The sequence below is a fragment of the Semicossyphus pulcher genome, unplaced genomic scaffold (genome assembly GCF_022749685.1).
Source record: "Semicossyphus pulcher isolate SPU_LCO1_2020_fin unplaced genomic scaffold, fSemPul1.0.p SCAF_21, whole genome shotgun sequence".
NCBI classification, from domain to species: Eukaryota; Metazoa; Chordata; class Actinopteri; order Labriformes; family Labridae; genus Semicossyphus; species Semicossyphus pulcher.
The window spans coordinates 12113606-12132013 of NW_027211695.1; the positions used below are offsets into that span (position 1 = coordinate 12113606).

The window sequence follows — 18408 nt, forward strand, 5'->3', positions numbered from 1 at the left end:
GTTTCTAAAGGTTTAACTGTGGTAGAGGGCAACTTACTTTTAAACTTTCTTTGGACTTTGTTCCAATTTAAACTTTGTTACGTTTAAAGGTATGGGTGATAAAGAGTAGGGTCACCAACAATAATAATGAGATAGAGATAGATATGAGAAACGTGTAACTTCTAACGACCAACAAACATTTTTAATTTACACTCCACAGTGATAGACAGCAGTTCATGGAATTCAACCTGTGAAATGTTCACTCAAAGGATAGTCGAGTAATATTTCATTACAGTTAAAGGTTATACTCCTTTAAGACTAATCCCCAGCAGGTAGTTTGGTAATATAAAATATATAAACGCTGGGCGTGCAGGACGAGAAAAGAGCCTTTGTTGGAAAACATTTTGAAACTTTATAATCAAATGTTTTAGAGTTGAAGTTATATAATCAAAAGTTTTATAAATTAAAGGTTTTAATGCCTTAAAGTTAAAGTTTTTATAGTTAAAATGCCTTAAAGTTAACTTTCCTATAGTCTAAGGCCTTAAAGTTAAAGTTTTTATAGTTAAAATGTCTTAAAGTTAACTTTCCTATAGTCTAAGGCCTTAAAGTTAAAGTTTTTATAGTTAAAATGCCTTAAAGTTAACTTTCCTATAGTCTAAGGCCTTAAAGTTAAAGTTTTTATAGTTAAAATGTCTTAAAGTTAACTTTTCTAAAGTGTAAAGCCTTAAAGTTAAAGTTTTACAATCAAATGTTTTATAGTTGAGGCTCACAGTCAAATGTTTTATAGTTAAGGTTTTATATTCTAATGTTTTATAATAAGTTTTTATAATCTAAAGTGTTAAAACTGTAAAAATAGAATCCTAAGCCAAGAAACTCACTGGACTCAGTATAAAAGCCAGGTGCAGGGTTGGCAGCTGGCCAAGAAAAACAGGTGTCCCCCCGAGCCCCTCCCTTATCTGTTGTACAGTGCATGAATGTGCCTAATTGGCCGGAAAAGTTGAAAATGGGTCGGGCAAAACTGAGAGAAAACCGACTGAGGGAAGAGAGCCAGAGCGAGGGGGGGGGGTGGGGCTCCAACAGGTGTTGGGGCACGCTGAAGCCCAGCGAGGGAGGGGTTTAGAGTATATAAGACCCGAGCGGCTGACCCGTGGGCAGTCTCATCCGGATGGACTCGGGTTTGTTTCTTTGTATTTATACGGGAATAAACTCTTTTTGCATCAGATTCTGCCAGTCTCTAGAGTTTGCTTGTCTGAGTTTTTGAAGACTTTGATTATATTTTTAAGAGTTTTTTAACCAAGTTTTATAACCTATTTTTAAGAGATTTTCAACCCAGTTTATTACATATTTTTAAGAGTTTTTCAACCATGTTTTATGATCTATTGGAGATTGAAATTATGTTGCAGATAAGAGAGTTTGTGGAACTTTTTGCCACAACACCTTTCAATATCAGACTCAAAGAGAATGTGGCTGTATCCAAGCAGCAGTTTTTACTGATGCAGAAACTATCTATTCCACCCAATCTCTATCTTTAACATTAATTTGTTATAGTACAATTTAAAATAATATGAAGTTACACAATGTGTTGGATTAATTGTCAGACAAAACTGACCTAAAGCTGACCTTCTGCTTGTGCATGCACAGCTAAAAAGACAGGAAGTCTGAAACCTGTCCCTGGTCCCTGCTTCCTCTCCAGTACGTTATGCTGTTATGCACCTAAAGGAAGTTGTTTCTATTTTCACCCTTACAAAAAGAACATCTTGGGTGTGTCTTGTACTGTATGTAATAGTTCAATGAACAGTTAAAAAGTACAACAGATAGTATCTTATGGTTCTGATTTTATTAACTTAGTATGTTATGCATCAAGGAAGCAACCAAATGTAAAAGGTTTGAAATGTAAGGTAAAGAGGACCTGGGGCTCTTTGCTCTTGATCTCTCTTTTAGGTACTTTCTGGGCTTGAGGTCTTTTTAAGGATTTTGCTCTTTTGCCCCTTTGGGAGTTGTTTTTGTTTATTTGTTTTGACTCCTTGCTTTTAAGGGGTTTTGGACACAACTGAACTTCAACACTTTTGTTATGTATTTATATTTTTGTATTTGATTTTTGCATTTTAACATCTTCCTTGGGATGGGCTGACAATTAGAGTTTTCTGCTGCTTTATTGATGCATTTATGCTTCATGTGAAATAAGGATTATCAGTGTTATCATACCAATGTATGAGCTTATGCCTCTTGCTGACTGTTTACTTTTGCTGTTCTGTCCGCATGCAATATTTTTACGAACAGCAGGAGTCAATTTTGCATTCCTATAAAAAGCCTCCTTAGAGGAAATAAAGCACCATACGCTTAAGGCTGTGAAAAAGCATATCAAAAGCGTCACACAAAACAGCCTTAATGCTGAATAATAGAGTGCATAAAGCTGACCTTTACCTCTCTGTTGACAGTCATCCTTGCTGTCGGTACATGGTGTCGGTGGATTTTCTTCAACTTCCTAAAAAAAGTAATGTAATATAGACTCATTATCCAATACACATTATGTCATAGGGCAGTGTTTCAATTGTATTAGATGTGTCTTTAGGAGTTGTACAAACAAGTGGTTTACCTCCATTGTTGGTGGGTCTCAGTCACTCCAAACTTCTGCTAAATTCTTGAATCAGCTTCTCACTGAAAGTAATAAGAGACAAGATTTTTATCCCTTCAAAAACAACTTCAACTTTTGATAAAGTTTATACCAGTTTATAACACGGAGCCTACAACATTATTTTCTTAACAAATAACAATAAAAAATACACAATTAGGCTTATGCTAACTTAAAAAAAAAACTCAACCCAAGGAATTTGCTTGTTGATCAAAAAATTGAAATTCACACACACACACACACACACACACACACACATACACACACACACAAGAAATCATTGATGAAAACCTATTGCCCAAGTCAGATTGATTGAATAGTGATCACAGCCATTTGACTATCCCAGTTTAGAGCTGCAGCACAATAAAGTTACGTGTGTGAGGAAACAGATGTTGCTTCCTCGACCACTCACTCACTGAGCACTTCCTGACATATGAACAAGAGGACAGGAGAGGAGAGATGTCTGAGTGTTTAGGTCCAGGTGGAAAAACTCGAACTTGATCTTTTAATAGAGTAGTAGGCAATCTTCTCAATCATTGTTGATTTTTGTTTTGATGTACATATATGATTGTATGTTCTACAATAAGAATGTGTAATTGTTTCTATGAATGAAGAAAAATATTTTAATATCACTGTTAGAGACAGTTTTTGTTTTTGTGAAAAGAATATTGCCACCCACTGGTGACCCCTGCAGGCCGTAGAAAGCTATAGGACTACAATTCCCATGGTGCTCCAGCGGATTCATACGAGACAGCTGTGTGCAGTTGGAGGCTGGAAGACGCCGACGAGAGACAGTTCTCAACCGTACAGCTTATGTTTAACTGTTAAACTTAAGGGAAGATCATCTAAGTTTGCTTATCATTTTATTTGAGTTTTGCCCTCTTAATTTGGTTGGTTTGACTGTTGTAAAGGCCTTTTTTTGTTGTTGAATGTGTGTTGGAACGACTTTGATTTAATTTGATTTACCCAACGAGCCATCCGACATGAACCAGCCTGACAAGCCAACAAAGTCACCAATGAGTGAGCAGAGCAAGCCAAATAATTTGAAAGATAACGCGTGTGGAAAAGTCTATCTAAAGGCGCCTAAAGCAGGTTAATAGAAACAAAACATTGAGTGAAGGAAGCCGCGACAATCACAATAATCTGATGTTAACAAATTAATTTCACCTTTTTCCAACTCCAGTCAATAAATGCTAAATGATAACAGTTAAGGCATACTTATTTTTGTAATTTCAGTGATTAATTTAAGTGTAAATAAAGAGTAGATAAAATTGCATCAAAACAGAGCGCTTTATAAAAAATATAGCAGTGGATATTCAGTGTTTCATGTCCCCCAGACCCGCTTATACTAGTGTTAAGGCCCCGCAATGTCTTCATATACCAGCACATTATAGTAAGCTCGATCTTTATTGCAATGTCGAATCTTAAAAATCAAGATAACTGTGTTGCAAGATTTTTTAACCATTTACAGTGCGGGGCGTCAAGTCGCTGCACCACCCCTGAGTTTAAACATCCATAATATAATAAGTTGAGTTATAATAAAATAATATAAGTTTTCAAACAGATTTTTCCTTTGTGGCTTATTCAGCACCTGGCTCTCTTGAGATTTCCAGCTGCCATGTATGAATTTGAATTTGAATAAATGTGTACAAAGTTCACATCACGCAGGATCTATCAGACGTCCGGACAAAATGTCAAAAGAAAAGCATATTAAAAAAAACTCACCTTTGCAGAAGAGATGTTCACATTACACATTGCTACTTCTTTTCAAGGCAGCATCCAGCTGCACCCAGAAATGTCCTGCAGATACAGCTCCGCACCGCACTTCTCCTCAATGCGGTCCTCCTCGTGCACACTCCCCCTTTTATTCTACACGGTGAAAACACTTTCACTTTTGGTTTGTTAACCACGTGGTACAGTGGTTCACGTGGTTTACTGGAAATGAGTTTAGTTCAGTAAGCAAACACTACATGAGGCCTACATCGTCTCACATAAAAAGCACACATTTTGTCCAGTAGCCTTGAGTTTGCCTATTAGATCTGTCAAATCATTTCATAGCAGCATGTCAGGAAGGAAAGCTGGGAATGGTGGTAAAATATTTAACCCAATACTGCTGGTGTAGAAATGATTGCATTTAATGCGTGACATTTCCTTTGCTGCACTTTTACCACAGAATGTTGTTTGAGGTTTAAAGCCTTCAGCTCGCTTTACCCCTAAATATAAGTTAATGTTGCTTTTCTGACAAGAACAGTCACTTACTATTATAATGGTTATAATAATAATAATAATAATGATAATAATAATAATAATGATAATATAATAATAATAACATGACATCAGCGTCTTAAAGTTAACGTTATATCAGGATCTAATAAACCATTTTCTTGTCGAGAAACTATACAAGTGAAAAGTTTAAAGAGGTAATATTTACGTGGACGGTTGTAAAAACTCAGCAGTCCGGTAACACTTTATATTAAGGTACACATATTCACTATTAATAAGTTGCTTATTAGCATGCATATTATTAGCATATTGACCCTTAATTAGTCATTATAAAGCACTTATTAACACCTTATTCTGTATGACCATATAACTACTAGGCAATTAACTAATGATTTTCCCTCAATAACCTCCTAATTACTGCTTATTAACAGCAAGTAAGGAAGAAGAACAAAGTCAGCACAAGTAGAAATGTCTCCTCCATAAATACATAGATATATGGTTAATAATCTGTGTGATCCTTTACACACCAAAAATGTCTGTCACCTGTACACCAATATTTGAATAGATATGTTCTTTGTTCTTCTGCCACTGAATGGGATTGGAACCTGTGTATCTAGATAGACCTCTATGATTTGTCAAGGTGTAACCCATCACGTCTGTTGGTTACAGTAGTTGTGTGCTACAACAAATTTACTAAGTTTGAAGAGGAGGCAATTTAAGAATAGGGAGTGAATAAGTGTCAAACTACTAGTGAATTAGTTATGAACAAGACCTCACTTTAGAATGGGTAACATATTCTAATGTAGAAAAACCTAATTTAGAGTTATTTGGACTCTATTAACACTTGTAATTGTGTGTTTTGTTACACAAGAATGCATATTTATCAAGTGTTATTAAGGGAGAATGACTATTCTTGCGGTACTACCACCTTATAAGGCCCTTACTGAGCAAAGCATATTAAGATGGTAATTAATGTACAACAACTTCCTTACTTGCTATTAATAAGTAGTAATTAGGAGGTTATTGAGGGAAAACCCATAGTTAGTGGCCCAGTAGTTGTAGAATATGGTCATGCTAATAAGCAATTAATTAATAGTGAATATGTGTACCTTAATATGAAGTGTTACGAAATCCAGGTGCTCAAATTCGGTGGGCGAAATTCAGATCCCAAAATACTAATTAAAAAATTTTGATGCAAAAATTCAGATACAACATCCGGGATACCAAGGAAGAGCAATCGATTCTATCTCAAATTCAAACCAACATCCGCTGGTCATTTGGGGCATGGCTTAGTCCAGGAAGTAAACGACTCGACAACTTTGCTGCTTTTGGTGCGTTCCATTTACCTCAGAAGTCGGAATTCAGAACTGGGAGCTGGTGCAGCAAGATAACGTACAAACTAAATTCAAGAGAGTTCATGACAGTTTCTTCTGGAGACTTTTTTGTCATATGTGCACGTTAATGCTCTGGCATCATAAAAACAGGCTGGGATCGCCTATGCAACCACAGCCGCACAGCAGAACATCACAAGTTAATCCAAACTCCAGTTGACCAATTAATGTGAAAACACCACAGATGGCTCATATTTTATATGTAGTGAGTTTTAATTATTGTGACGCGTGTAACCGCCTTGAGTATCCCTCTATTTACTTGATGCTTCCATGACATAACGTTATTTTAAGAAAGCATAAGCAGAGATGACACGTTTGAAGCTGTTGGGACCTCACCATGTGGCTCAAACAAAGGAGAGGCCTACTTGGGAGATGAGCCTGCATAAGGGTACTAAAACACCACAAAGACTCAGTATCCCAGAATGCGCCTTCCTTCACACCTAAGTGGGAAGTGAAGGGGAGAGCGAAATTCCCCCCTTTCATTTGAGGAAAGCCAAGAGCACCCCAGCGGGTCCCTGTGGCACAGCCAGGATTTCATGCAGGTTATAAAAGCCAGTGAAATCCACATATCGTTGCTTTTCCCATGTGTGACCAGTTGCATGAGGAGGTACTTTTTCCCTTTTAGCCTTTCCACAGCAACTTGAGTTGTGTGGGAGGTCATTTTTCTTGTTCAAGTTAACTTTAATTGCACCAGCGCGCAATCAGCTCCACGCGGATCAAACAGAGACAGTTTTTAAGAGTTTGCAGTGTCCCATTTATGCTTGTGTTTTGCTGCTGTTGTTTTAAATGAACTACCACGCTAAGATCAGTAAGCTGCCTTTAGTCAGTTAAAAGTCCAGTGCCACAGCTGATGATTTGTGATCAGCCGCTGGGTTTCTGTGTGATAAAGTTACAGTTAATGAATCTGACTGCAGCTAGTTCGAGCTGCTTTGTTTTGCATAAACACACACATGCACTCACACCCGCCATTGTGACTCACACACCTTGAAGGTACAGTTCGCGTGAGCACAAACTTGGCTTTTTCCACACCATCTTGCGTAGTTTATTAGGCCAGGCCACACCCGTTTTCTTTGTTCAACTCATGCAGACTTTCCGCCATTTTGGTGCGACAACCTTTGTGGGGGCGTGGCCATCTTGTCCTCTCTCTCTATACACCCCCACTCATTTGCTCTCTCACACACACACACACACACACACACACACACACACACCGTTGCGTGTTCAAAATTTCAGGAAGGGACTACCACGATTCAGTACAGTAAACACATCTATTTATTGAGAAAATTGATGCTTGTACAAGGACCTTTTCTGTTTGGCTCACTGCAGTCTGCAAGCATTACATTTGGTGGTTATGGCTATGTGTGTGCATGTGATGCAAATTAGCCTTAGCAACTAAGCTTCAATCATTGGTTAAAACTGATGGAGGGAAGCGACGGTTTAGACTTCCGCTCCCTCGTCATTGGTGGAGGGACAAGTCCATGTCCACAGCCACTCATCACCCACATCTATCAGCGGGGTCCACACCCTGTAAAAAAGATCCTCCCTGCTCTCAGCTACTCTGCCTCCAACTCTTGAGTTTCGGGGTGCGGCCTTAACTGTTACTTTCTAAGAGATACCAAAACTCCTTATATGGAGGTGGTTTTTCTCTCCATAACCTTGAACTTTATTTCTAAGTGATTCGCAGCCAGCAGTCTCACCACAACATCCTGTTGTGACAGGATGTCTGTGATCAGTCAAACATGTAGCAAGGTCCTTTCACACTCTAAACGGAGGCCTAAGAACCTTCATGAATATTTGTGCTCTTTAGTATGATCCATCTGAGTAACCTGGCTTAAACTCTCATATGTATTAATCCATCGTAACACGGGACTAATGATTCAAACCATCACACCTATTCAACAGGTCACTTCATTCTGTAGGTTTTGTGGGCATAATTACAGATGTGTTAACACAGTGCTCAAGGGGGTACATTTTAACATTTTTCCGACCTAACAACACATACACGTGTGCTTCTGCTTTGTGCTTTGTAAATAACTGCTTTTAGTATAGGTTTGATAGTAATTTTTTCGATTAAGTGACATTGATTTTGATTGGTGCTGCTTGTTCAATAAATTCTGTTTATAATTTAAAGAGAAGTTGTTTGTGATTAATTGTGTATTTACATTGTGATTATGGCTGATTGCGAAGGTCAGTGCTCAGATTCATACCTTCCCCTTTTCACTTCAATTGAAAATATTGATTATTTAATAACAGTATTGATATTTTATGTGTAATATTGAGACTGATTTTGTTGCAGTTTGCAAAAAAACGATGTCATTCACTGCACACTTCTCATGTAATTTTAAAAAATGCTGTTTTATTATTATTCTTTTTTATTTTGTCTTGTTGTCATATTGGCCATAACACGGGCGTCCTGCAGCAAAGTGGTTCCCAACCTTTTTTCCTTGGAGCCCCCCCTGCTTGTATCTAAGAATGGCTGAGCCCTCCTAGCCCGCTCCTTTATGGGCACAGTCTTGTTCACAGAGGTGTGGCCTACAAAGTAGCTACTATATTTGAATGAGGGCCACAAAAAATATATTTTTTAATAGTTGAACAGACGTTTGTTATCAAGTAAGTGCTTTTTTACTGATTTTATTTAACATGTGCAAATCTAAACTTGACAATGTCAGTGCAGACAAAGCCTCGTGCAACCCCAGTGATCTTTGGCGCCCCCCTAAGGGGGGCCAGGACCCCAGGTTGGGAACCACTGCTGTAGCATCATGATTTCTGACCAGAGAGCCCTGCTGACTTCAGCATTTGCTTCTTTTTTTTTTATTGTTTGTGGGTTTGTAGTAGAAAAATTAACTACCACTCTTTTTCTGTTAAAGCTTTAAATATCCAACTGCTGCTCATGAATCTGTGCCACATGATCTGTGTGACTTGTGAATAAATCAAGAACATAATAAATGAAGTAAAGATTTTTCTGTTTACTTTGGAAGTCATTCTACACAATAATGTGATACTGATCAAGAAAACATTAAAATACATTTATAGTCACTGTGCTGATTACAATCTTTAATGAATCAGTTTACAGAAGTAAGTTATGTTTACATGTTGATAACACACCATGCAGCGTGAAACATCATTTTAATACCTTTAAATGTAAATATCAGGAATCAGAAACAAAAAACTAAACCAAAGTGTAAACTCTGAATTAAACAATAATAATCACATAAGAATGCTGTTTTATTTTCATGCATTGTTCTTGAAACGTCCTAGAATGATGATTAACGTGAATATTCATGTTTTGCATCAGATGCTTCACACAAAATAATACAAACAGGTTCTAAATCAAAGTAATCGATCACATATCAGAAAGAATGAACATTCTGTCCTATTTAAACAAAACCACATGACTGTAATTATCAATCAATCAAATTTTATTTGTATAACGCCAAATCATAATCAAAGTTATCTCAGGACACTTTACAAAAAGAGCAGGGGTCCGTTTCAGAAAGCGGGTTTAGTGAAAACCCCGGGTTTGTTAACCCTGAAATGAGGGAAACCTCTTTTCATTTCCTGCCCACTTTTTATTTGAGCGTTACTGTTTTTCTTTACACTGCGATATTTGCACACTCTTCTGCAGCCGCACATCACCAATATCACCCACCGTGGACATGCACTTACATCCGAGCGAATTCTTTGTGTTGTCTTAAGTTTTTTTGCTAATGGAAGTTTTCTTTATATTATTGGGGATGCGGAGCACCTCAGCAAAGCCACTGTCTGGAATGGAACGTGGTAAGTAGCCTAGAGCTTTGTTCAATATAATTCACTTGTCTCCCTCCTTTGATACACTCAAAGTATCCACTATACATTACAGGACACTGACGGCTATCTGCTGGGGGACAGGGGGTACCCATGCCGGCCAACACTGCTGACCCCTTACCCTGACCCTGAGCCAGGCCCCAGCAGCGCTTCAACGTGACCCACTGCAGGACGAGAGCTCGATGGAGATGACCATAGGCCTGTTCAAAGCCCGTTTCCAGTGCCTACGTCACCTCAGGGTAACCCCTGAGAGGGCCTGTGACATTATTGTGGCATGTGTTGTTCTCCATAATGTTGCCACAATTAGAGGAGAGCAACACCCTGCCCTACAAATAGAGGCTGATGAAGACCCCATCCCTGCAGCTGACATGTAGGATGGAAGGGCAGTCAGAGATGTCATCTGCCACAATCATTTTGCTGTTTAAGACAAGTTTTTTAGTTCTTTAACATTTACCTAACCTAACATTTATTACCTATTTCTTGATTGTTTTTTTCTATTTTTTTAAGATGCTTCCTGTACAGTTCCTTTACAGGTAACTGGGAATACATAAGGATGAAATTAAATCATACAGGTCATGCAGAATTAACCTCTGGCATTTAGTGACTCACTGTGTTCACCTGTGCTGTTGACTCTGATGGACCCTCCTCCTGCTGCCCAGCCATGTTAAAAAGGATAAGAATGTCTGTTCATACTTTAATGTAGGCTACATGCCACAATGTTCAACACAAGAACTTAAAGAGCAGTCAATGGGAAGATAACGCTAGATATCAGTAACATATCATTTTAACGTGTTACCTCTGTAGGCCTCTCTGTGGCAGCAGAGAGGGTGTCTTCATCTTCTTCCGGAGGTTCTTCCTGTTGAGATGAGCATTAGGTTTTAGAACACTTTACCCTTCTATTTAGTAATCTCTGGAGTATTGAGTAGCCTACTCACAGCTGCAAGGTGTTCTGTCATTGGATGGGGCTCGAGAAGGCAGAGAACCCTATCACAATCTGTTAGTACAAATGACCATGGCCATTACATCAATCAATTCATTTTTATTTCTATAGAGACAACACTTAACATGCATTGCAGGTTTAGACTGTACTCTTTATTTCTTACATCTTATCATGGCACTTGTGTCCTGGGGGGTGACAGGCTCAGATGAGCTCCCCCGAGAGATTCCCTCTGCCACCGGCCTCCCCGTGTTCTGGCTCAGGGCCAGCTCCTGTGCCGCAGTCATAGGTGGTGGTGCTGGTCCCCCACCTGTTTGTCAGGCCTCTCTCTTCTTTCTGTTGGCTGAGCAGAATATAAATGTATTAAGGCCTAATTAATGAAATGTATGTGAAATCGGCATTATGTTAGGGATAAAGCGGCACAAAAACAGCCACTGAATGATATTTACTTTGTTTAATATTTAAAATATGGTTAAAGTGAGGTTCAGACATGAGCCCATTTTGCCTGAGCCTTACCTGTTTGAATGATGTTCTTATACTTCATTTTTAGCTGCTTCCATGTGCGTTTTGGTCCTGCTGGATTGCACCTAAATTAATATAAAGTTTATCTTCTATTCTATTCCAGTCGTGATTCAATATTAAATTAATACACCAATTCAAAGTTATGCATTCACTCGAGCAGCGATTTCTTCCTGCGCTGCTTCTCTCTCTTGCAGCTGCAGCCGTGTTATTTTTCTTGCAAAATGCATTTTCGTATTCGCCATACGTCCGCATGAGGATTTCTAGCTCCATTGGTGTGAAGTAGGATGACCTCTTTATGTTTGTAGTTGCCATGGTGAATCGTGGTATCGGGGCTCCATTAATGCTGGCTTTTTATAGTCGGCGTGCATGCACTTCATGTTACACTCTAACACATCTGCACTGAGACAGTTTGGACACATAAAGTATCTGTGAACCCCGTTGGCCTCAAAAGTTTGAGGTCCTTCTGATTATAATTTTAAACAGCAGTGCTATTTGAGTGCAGTGCTCTATTTCAACAATTGGAGTCTTGAAGTTACACTTGCAGCTCCATCATCCACAAATATACTCCTACAGTTGGAATTAGTTGTGCATCTCAATTTGCTCGCATGATGGTGTGGTGGTTAAAAGTGTCACCTCACAGCAAGAAGATTCCTGGTTCAAATCCTGACAGGTACCTTTCCATGAGGAATTTGCATGGTACTCCAGCTTCCTCCCAGTCTAAGACATACTGGTTAGGTCAATTGTTGACTCTTTGTTGCCAGAACGTGTGTAAATGAGCGTGAATGGTTGTCTGTCTGCCTTCTCCTCCTGTGGTTTCCTCACATCTGTCCATGTATCCCAAGTTGGAGGGAATAAGACACAAAGAAATGAAGTTCATTTTCATTAGTTTTATGGCATGTTATGTTTTACACCTACAAGCCACGTCAAACTATATGTAGCTCAGTGTAAGTTCAAGAGCTGTATTAATGCTAACTGCACTGATGCGCTGCTGTTGCTGTTGTTGGAGCCCACAGGAACACATTGTAGCCGGCATCGTAATATTGGAGAAGTAAGTAACTCATTTTGTTTATCGTTGCCTACGCTCTAGCTTCTCTTTTTCTATTTGATTACTGAACAAATGCTGCATAGAAAAGGTGTTGAGAACAGAATTACGGAGGATACTCTAAAAAACTCACAGACATAAATGTAGTAAACAGAAACAAAAGAGAGGATGCACTAATGACTAGCAGATATGTATCTGCCCATCTTTCCGTCCACAGTGTAGCCAGTGGAAAGCTTAGTCCAAGAGAGGCCTTTTGTTCTCACACCTTAGGATAGAGAGGATGTGAGGGTGAAAAAAGATGCAAGGTATTTAGTAATATTTAGTTTGGTTTGTTCTTTTTCCAGGCTGCACGGTAGTGCAGTGGTTAGTGATGTCGTCTAACAGCTGGAAGGTTCCATGTTTGAACCCTGGTTTGGACGTAGTGGGCCTCTCTGTGTGGAGTTTGCATGTTCTCCCCGTGCATGCGTGCGTTCTCTCCAGCTTCCTCCCACGGTCCAAAGACATGTTCGTGAAGTTCATTGGTGACTCTAAAACAGACATACTGCACACCTGGAAGACATTTAAATCTGTTTATTTTTAAGTGTACGAATCAGTGTCAAAATATTTGTGATTATAAAGTTTCTTGTTGATCTTTATACTTTTTTTCTGAATGTATGTATGAAATGCAAATTGTAAAATATAACGGTATCCTGCAGCATCATTATTTCTGATCAGAAAGCCCTATATGCTGTCTCAAACATTTGCTATTTTTTTAATGAGTATCGCATTTATGCTCATTGTTTGGGGCTTTTAGGTACAAAAATGAACACCCAATCTGTTTTTGTTAAAGCTTTAAATATTCTGATAAACCTGAGGTGCATGATCTGTGCGACTGTGTTAACAGAGTATTTATGGAAACATCTCATCAGTTAAAAGCACTGATAATAGCCGGCTTAATAGCCAGCTTACTTCAGAACTTATCATACACTATGCTGCGATACTGATCTAGAAAACATTCATAGTCGATGTGCTGCTTTATTGGTTTACAGTTGAAAGTAAAGTAGACATGTTGATAACACACCATGAAACATGAATCATCTTTTATTTCCTTTAATGTGTAAATATCAAGAAACAGAAACTTCAGAGAAGCAACAAAAATAATATTCATTCTGAATGAAGGAATAATAATCACATAATGATATGGTAACATTGTTCTTTAAACGTACAGCCAAAAAGCTTTTGTATTGAACTGAATGAAACTGAACTGACCCAGATTTTTTGTAATGTACATGTTGACAATACTCAATATAAAATGAAGGATATTATCTTAAAGAATTACACATAGTAATTAAGAAGAAATGAATACATCAAACACTTCACACCAAAAAATGACAAACTGGTTCTAAATTATGAACTTACAGGAATATAACAGTAAACGCAAAACATTTATAATTGGGTAGATCACAAACATATAAAGGAAATTAAGAATATCATAACTGACTTGATAAAAGGAAAACACTTTTTCTGTCACTTTTTTGGCATTTATTAAGTGTGTTTATCTTTTCAGTGGTAGTGGTAGTGTCATTGGGTAAGACACTGAACCCCAAATTGCTCCCGGGGGCATAGCCAATGGGTATGAATGTGATAACTGATTGACAGTTGGGCACACGTAGCAGCCTCTGCCATCAGTGTATGAATGTGTGTGTGAATGGGTGAATGTGACTTAGAGCAGCTTTGAGTGGTCGCAATCTCTTCAGTGGTGATATTATAGCATACATCTGTCACACAAAATCATAATTTCACATTTAATCAAACTGGAAACATTGTTTGCTTGTGTCCTCACATTTGCACTGACTCCCAAAACAGTCCTGATCAACATAAATATAGAGCTAAAGCTGAGTAGTAAAATGTCTCTCTGAACTGATAATATTTTCAGCCTTCTCATCCCACTCAAAATATGTTACCATTTGTGTTTTCCTACTTGTAAGTGGAAACTGCGGCTCAAAAAATTTCCATGATAGCAGGATGTGTACCTCTGTATTCTATAAGTACTAGTTGGAGGGAAATGTTAGCGTCACATGGGACATTAAATGACCTCTTGAGACTCTCTTCTGCGTGCTTTTTGGTGACATCTTCCCAAGTGTCAGTGAATATCAGCAGGCTTTGCATTATACTCTTCAGCAAACTTGGAGTTGAACCTTTTCAGTACGTATTTCCAGTAGTCTGAATCCTGAAGGCTTTTATCTGGTGCAATTCGCCAGTCTGGGAAAATGTTGGTGTACTCCTTGTAAGGGTGCCAATCACCATCAATCAGTTTCTGCAGGTTGCCACCTTCTTGTGCTTGAGCTGGCGTATTGCATCATTTATCCTGTCGATACTTGACCTGAGATGTTGATACTCAAACTCTGATGAAGGCTCGTTCGACAAGAGTTCTAGCATTTTATGGAGTATCCATGTCTGAACATAATGCTCATATACCTCTCTTTGTTTTGATTGAGACATCTGTAGGGATCATTTATTTGAATGAACTCTTCATGCATTTTCTGAAACTCTCTGGCAGCAGCTCCGCAGATGTGCTGTTTCAGAGACACCTCAAAGTCTATTTCTACCTTAACATTCTGGATGTTTTTCAGCCTCTCATCAATCCTGTGTAGGATCTTCTAGACGAAAGTGTTGTGGTAATTGTTTTTACTTTCCACTTTTCCCTTCACAAACTGTGTGCAATCCATTATGACATGGTCGGCTTTGTCTCGTAGAGCCATTACATGGTCTTCAATGCTGAAGAACTTGTTGAACGTGTGCTTTACTTTGTTGTTAAAACCTTCAGCTGAATATTTGAAAGGCATCAGTCCACAATATGGCAGTTTTTTTTTACTTATCAGTTCACATGCAAGACTCCCCTTACGTGACAGATTGTCTCTCAGGTAGTAACTTCCACTTGCCATGACATCTGTGGCCTCTTGTTTGTAAAGGACTTGTTCCTTCACCATTTTATTCCACATCTTGTCAAATTCTTCATCCAACTTTTTGTCTGTCATGTTGACCTTATTCTTACGGCATTCTTCAATCAATGCACGTACTCTCCCTTCTAATTCTTTTGTGTGGTTCACCTTGATTCTATCAAGTTCTGTCATTCTCCTTCTGACAACTGTTGCTGCTGTGAGCTGGTTATGTACAGAGCTCTCAATTTCTCGACGAAGGCTCTTTGCACTGTTTGCAAAGTCCTCTCTGTATGCTTCAACTAGATAGACATGGCCATCTGTTTGCTTGAAGTACTTTGCCAGATTATCAAGAAGCGTTGTCTCCCATTTAGAAAGCACTGAGCATGCTTCACTTTTCAGGTCTGTGAGAAACTGTCCAATGTCAGACTCCTCAGATTTCACTCTGCCAAAGTTAGAAATCTTTATTTCTGCTGTTTTTGTCCAGGAGTACATTTCTTTTTTGAATTCCCATTCCCATTTGTTGAATTCTGTACACAGCCTCATGTATGCATCAGCCACCAGGCTGTTTCTGAAGCTGAAGATGAAGTTTTCGTTCTTGACAGCATTCCACAGGCTTGTGATCCATGTTCTTCTTGAGCTCATAAACAGCCTCCCTGTATCCTGCATTAACTGGTGCCATTGGTGGAACTCCATTCCAGAGACTTGGAATGTACCAGTTCCCAGTGTCTGGATTGTACCCCATGACATCAGTGAAACTTGTTCTGCTCCTTGTTTTCCATTTTGGCTGCTGCCTGGGTCATCTCATTTAGCTGCTGCAAGAGCATTTCCCTTTCTCGTAGGTTCTTCTCAGGGGCTGATACATCTGCCACATTCTGGTGAACAAACTGACGTTTAGGTTTTTTCCCCACCTCTTTCATCCTGAGAAATGCATGCACGACTATCTGTAGGATGTCCTTCATTTCTGTTGAATTCTCCATTGAAAAAAATTGATGATTGTGATGTCACTCAACCCCACAACTAGTGTTGCAAGCTCGTTGTCGTGTTCATAGCTGTTGTCTAGTTTTGCGAGCTCTGGTGACTTTAAGCCCTCGGTGTCAATGATTATGATGAAGTCACATTTGAGTTCTTTTTTGATGTCTTCATTGACTTTGATGAGCAACATGAAGGCACCTCGAGTGCATCGACCACTGCTGACTGCAAACTGTACTCCAAACATGGTGTTGAGGAGAGTAGACTTCCCTGTACTCTGAACTCCAAGAACAGTGACTACCAATAGAATAGAAAAGAATAGAATATCTTAATTGTCATTGTACATGTACAACGAAATTGAGTGCAATCCTTATTAGTGCAGATAAGAACACATAAAACATTAAAAAAAACTGTATATAAAAATATATATATATCACATAAAAACACACACACACACAGGGCTTGTTCCAGTTCTAATAAAGTGCATTACTTGCAGTTAAGTGCCGTTATTGCTTTTGGATAAAAAGTGTTTTTTAACCTGTTTGTACTTGTTTTAATTGTCCTGTATCTTCTGCCCGAAGGCAGTAGTTCAAACAGGTGGTGACCGGGGTGTGAGGGGTCTCTGAGGATGTTGTGGGCTTTATGGAGGTTGCGAGAGCTGTACAGGGGTCCGTTTCACAAAGCAGGTTCAACAAACTCTGAGTCTAACCCTGAACTCTGAGTTGATCTACTCTGAGATAGAAAACTCTGAGTTTTCGGTTCCAGAACAGCTGATTTGAGTTAGTTTGATCAACTCGGAGTAGTTTCACCTGGAGTTAAGCGCGTGCACCACAACTATAAAAAGACAGCATCAGTGGAGCCCCGATTCGACGAGTCACCATGGCAACAGGGAAGGGGAGGGCTGCGTTTTTCACCCCACTTGAACTGGACATTTTAATGCGCTCATACGGCGAGTTTGAACATGTTTTTAGAAGGAAGTGCAAGACCGCTGCAGCTGCAAAAGAGAGGGAGACGGTGTGGGAGAACATTGCTGCTCGGGTCAATGCGTAAGTTTAAATGTAGTCCTTTGCAATCACAATAATATTACAGGGGAAAACTGCTTCAATGATAGCCTATTAATTTATTTCATTTAGGTGCAATCCCGCGGGGGAGAAGCGCACTTGGCAGCAGCTTAAGATGAAATATAAAAATATTGTTCAAACAGGTAAGACCTCGGCATAACCTCATGGGGGTACCTCATTTTGATCATGTTTTACATTGTAAAGTAAATATTAAGTGGCTGTTTGACTGTGCAGTTGTTTTATCCCCACCATAATGCTGTTTTCACAAACATAAATGTCTTCTCATCTATATCATGTTCTGTTAAATAATTAAGCCTATTTAAACTAGCACAGACTTCTACTCAGCCAACAGAAAGAAGGCAGATGCCCGTAAAACGGGTGGTGGCCCAGCACCGCCACCTCTAACGGAGGCAGAGAAGCTGGCCCTTAGCCAGAATTTAGGAAGGCCAGTGGCTGAGGGAATCCCTGGAGGGAGCTCATCCTCTGAGCCCACCCCTCAAGACACAAGTGCCTTTATAAAATGTAATATGCCTAGGCCTATATACCTTTTTTAAGCCTATTCATACAAATATGTATTTCCCTTTCATGTCTTTTTTTTTCCTTTTGTCCAAACAGATTCTGATGGTGCTATCTGCCTGGTGGAGCCCCCTCACGCCACAACATACCTTTTAACTGTAAGTAGGCAATACTCCAAATATTTTGCCAAATGGTAGTTTAAGTATACTGAAACATATCACTCATCCAGGAAGAAGAGTATGAGGAAACTGTGTCTGCTGCCTTTACAGAGGGGGATCCAGAAAGGCCTATAGAGGTAACATCTTGATATGTTACTGATAGTTCTCTTCTCATTCACATTTCTTAACATTCTGGTGGAATATAGAGTGTGACATTTAGCCTACACTGAAGTATTAACACATTCTCATCCTT

General features: G+C 39.1%; 1 long non-coding RNA gene and 1 pseudogene across 1 annotated transcript; both read right to left on the minus strand.

Annotated features, from left to right (window-relative positions):
- Positions 1-2403: 2403 nt before the first annotated feature.
- LOC138600406 (uncharacterized) lies at positions 2404-4428 on the minus strand. The gene is made up of 3 exons (XR_011308754.1): positions 4337-4428; positions 2576-2637; positions 2404-2464 (listed from the first exon to the last, which is right to left on the minus strand). It is a non-coding gene; the product is annotated as an uncharacterized lncRNA (long non-coding RNA).
- A 3234-nt stretch (positions 4429-7662) lies between these two features.
- Positions 7663-17301, minus strand: LOC138601161 (interferon-induced very large GTPase 1-like; annotated as a pseudogene).
- Positions 17302-18408: the final 1107 nt, after the last annotated feature.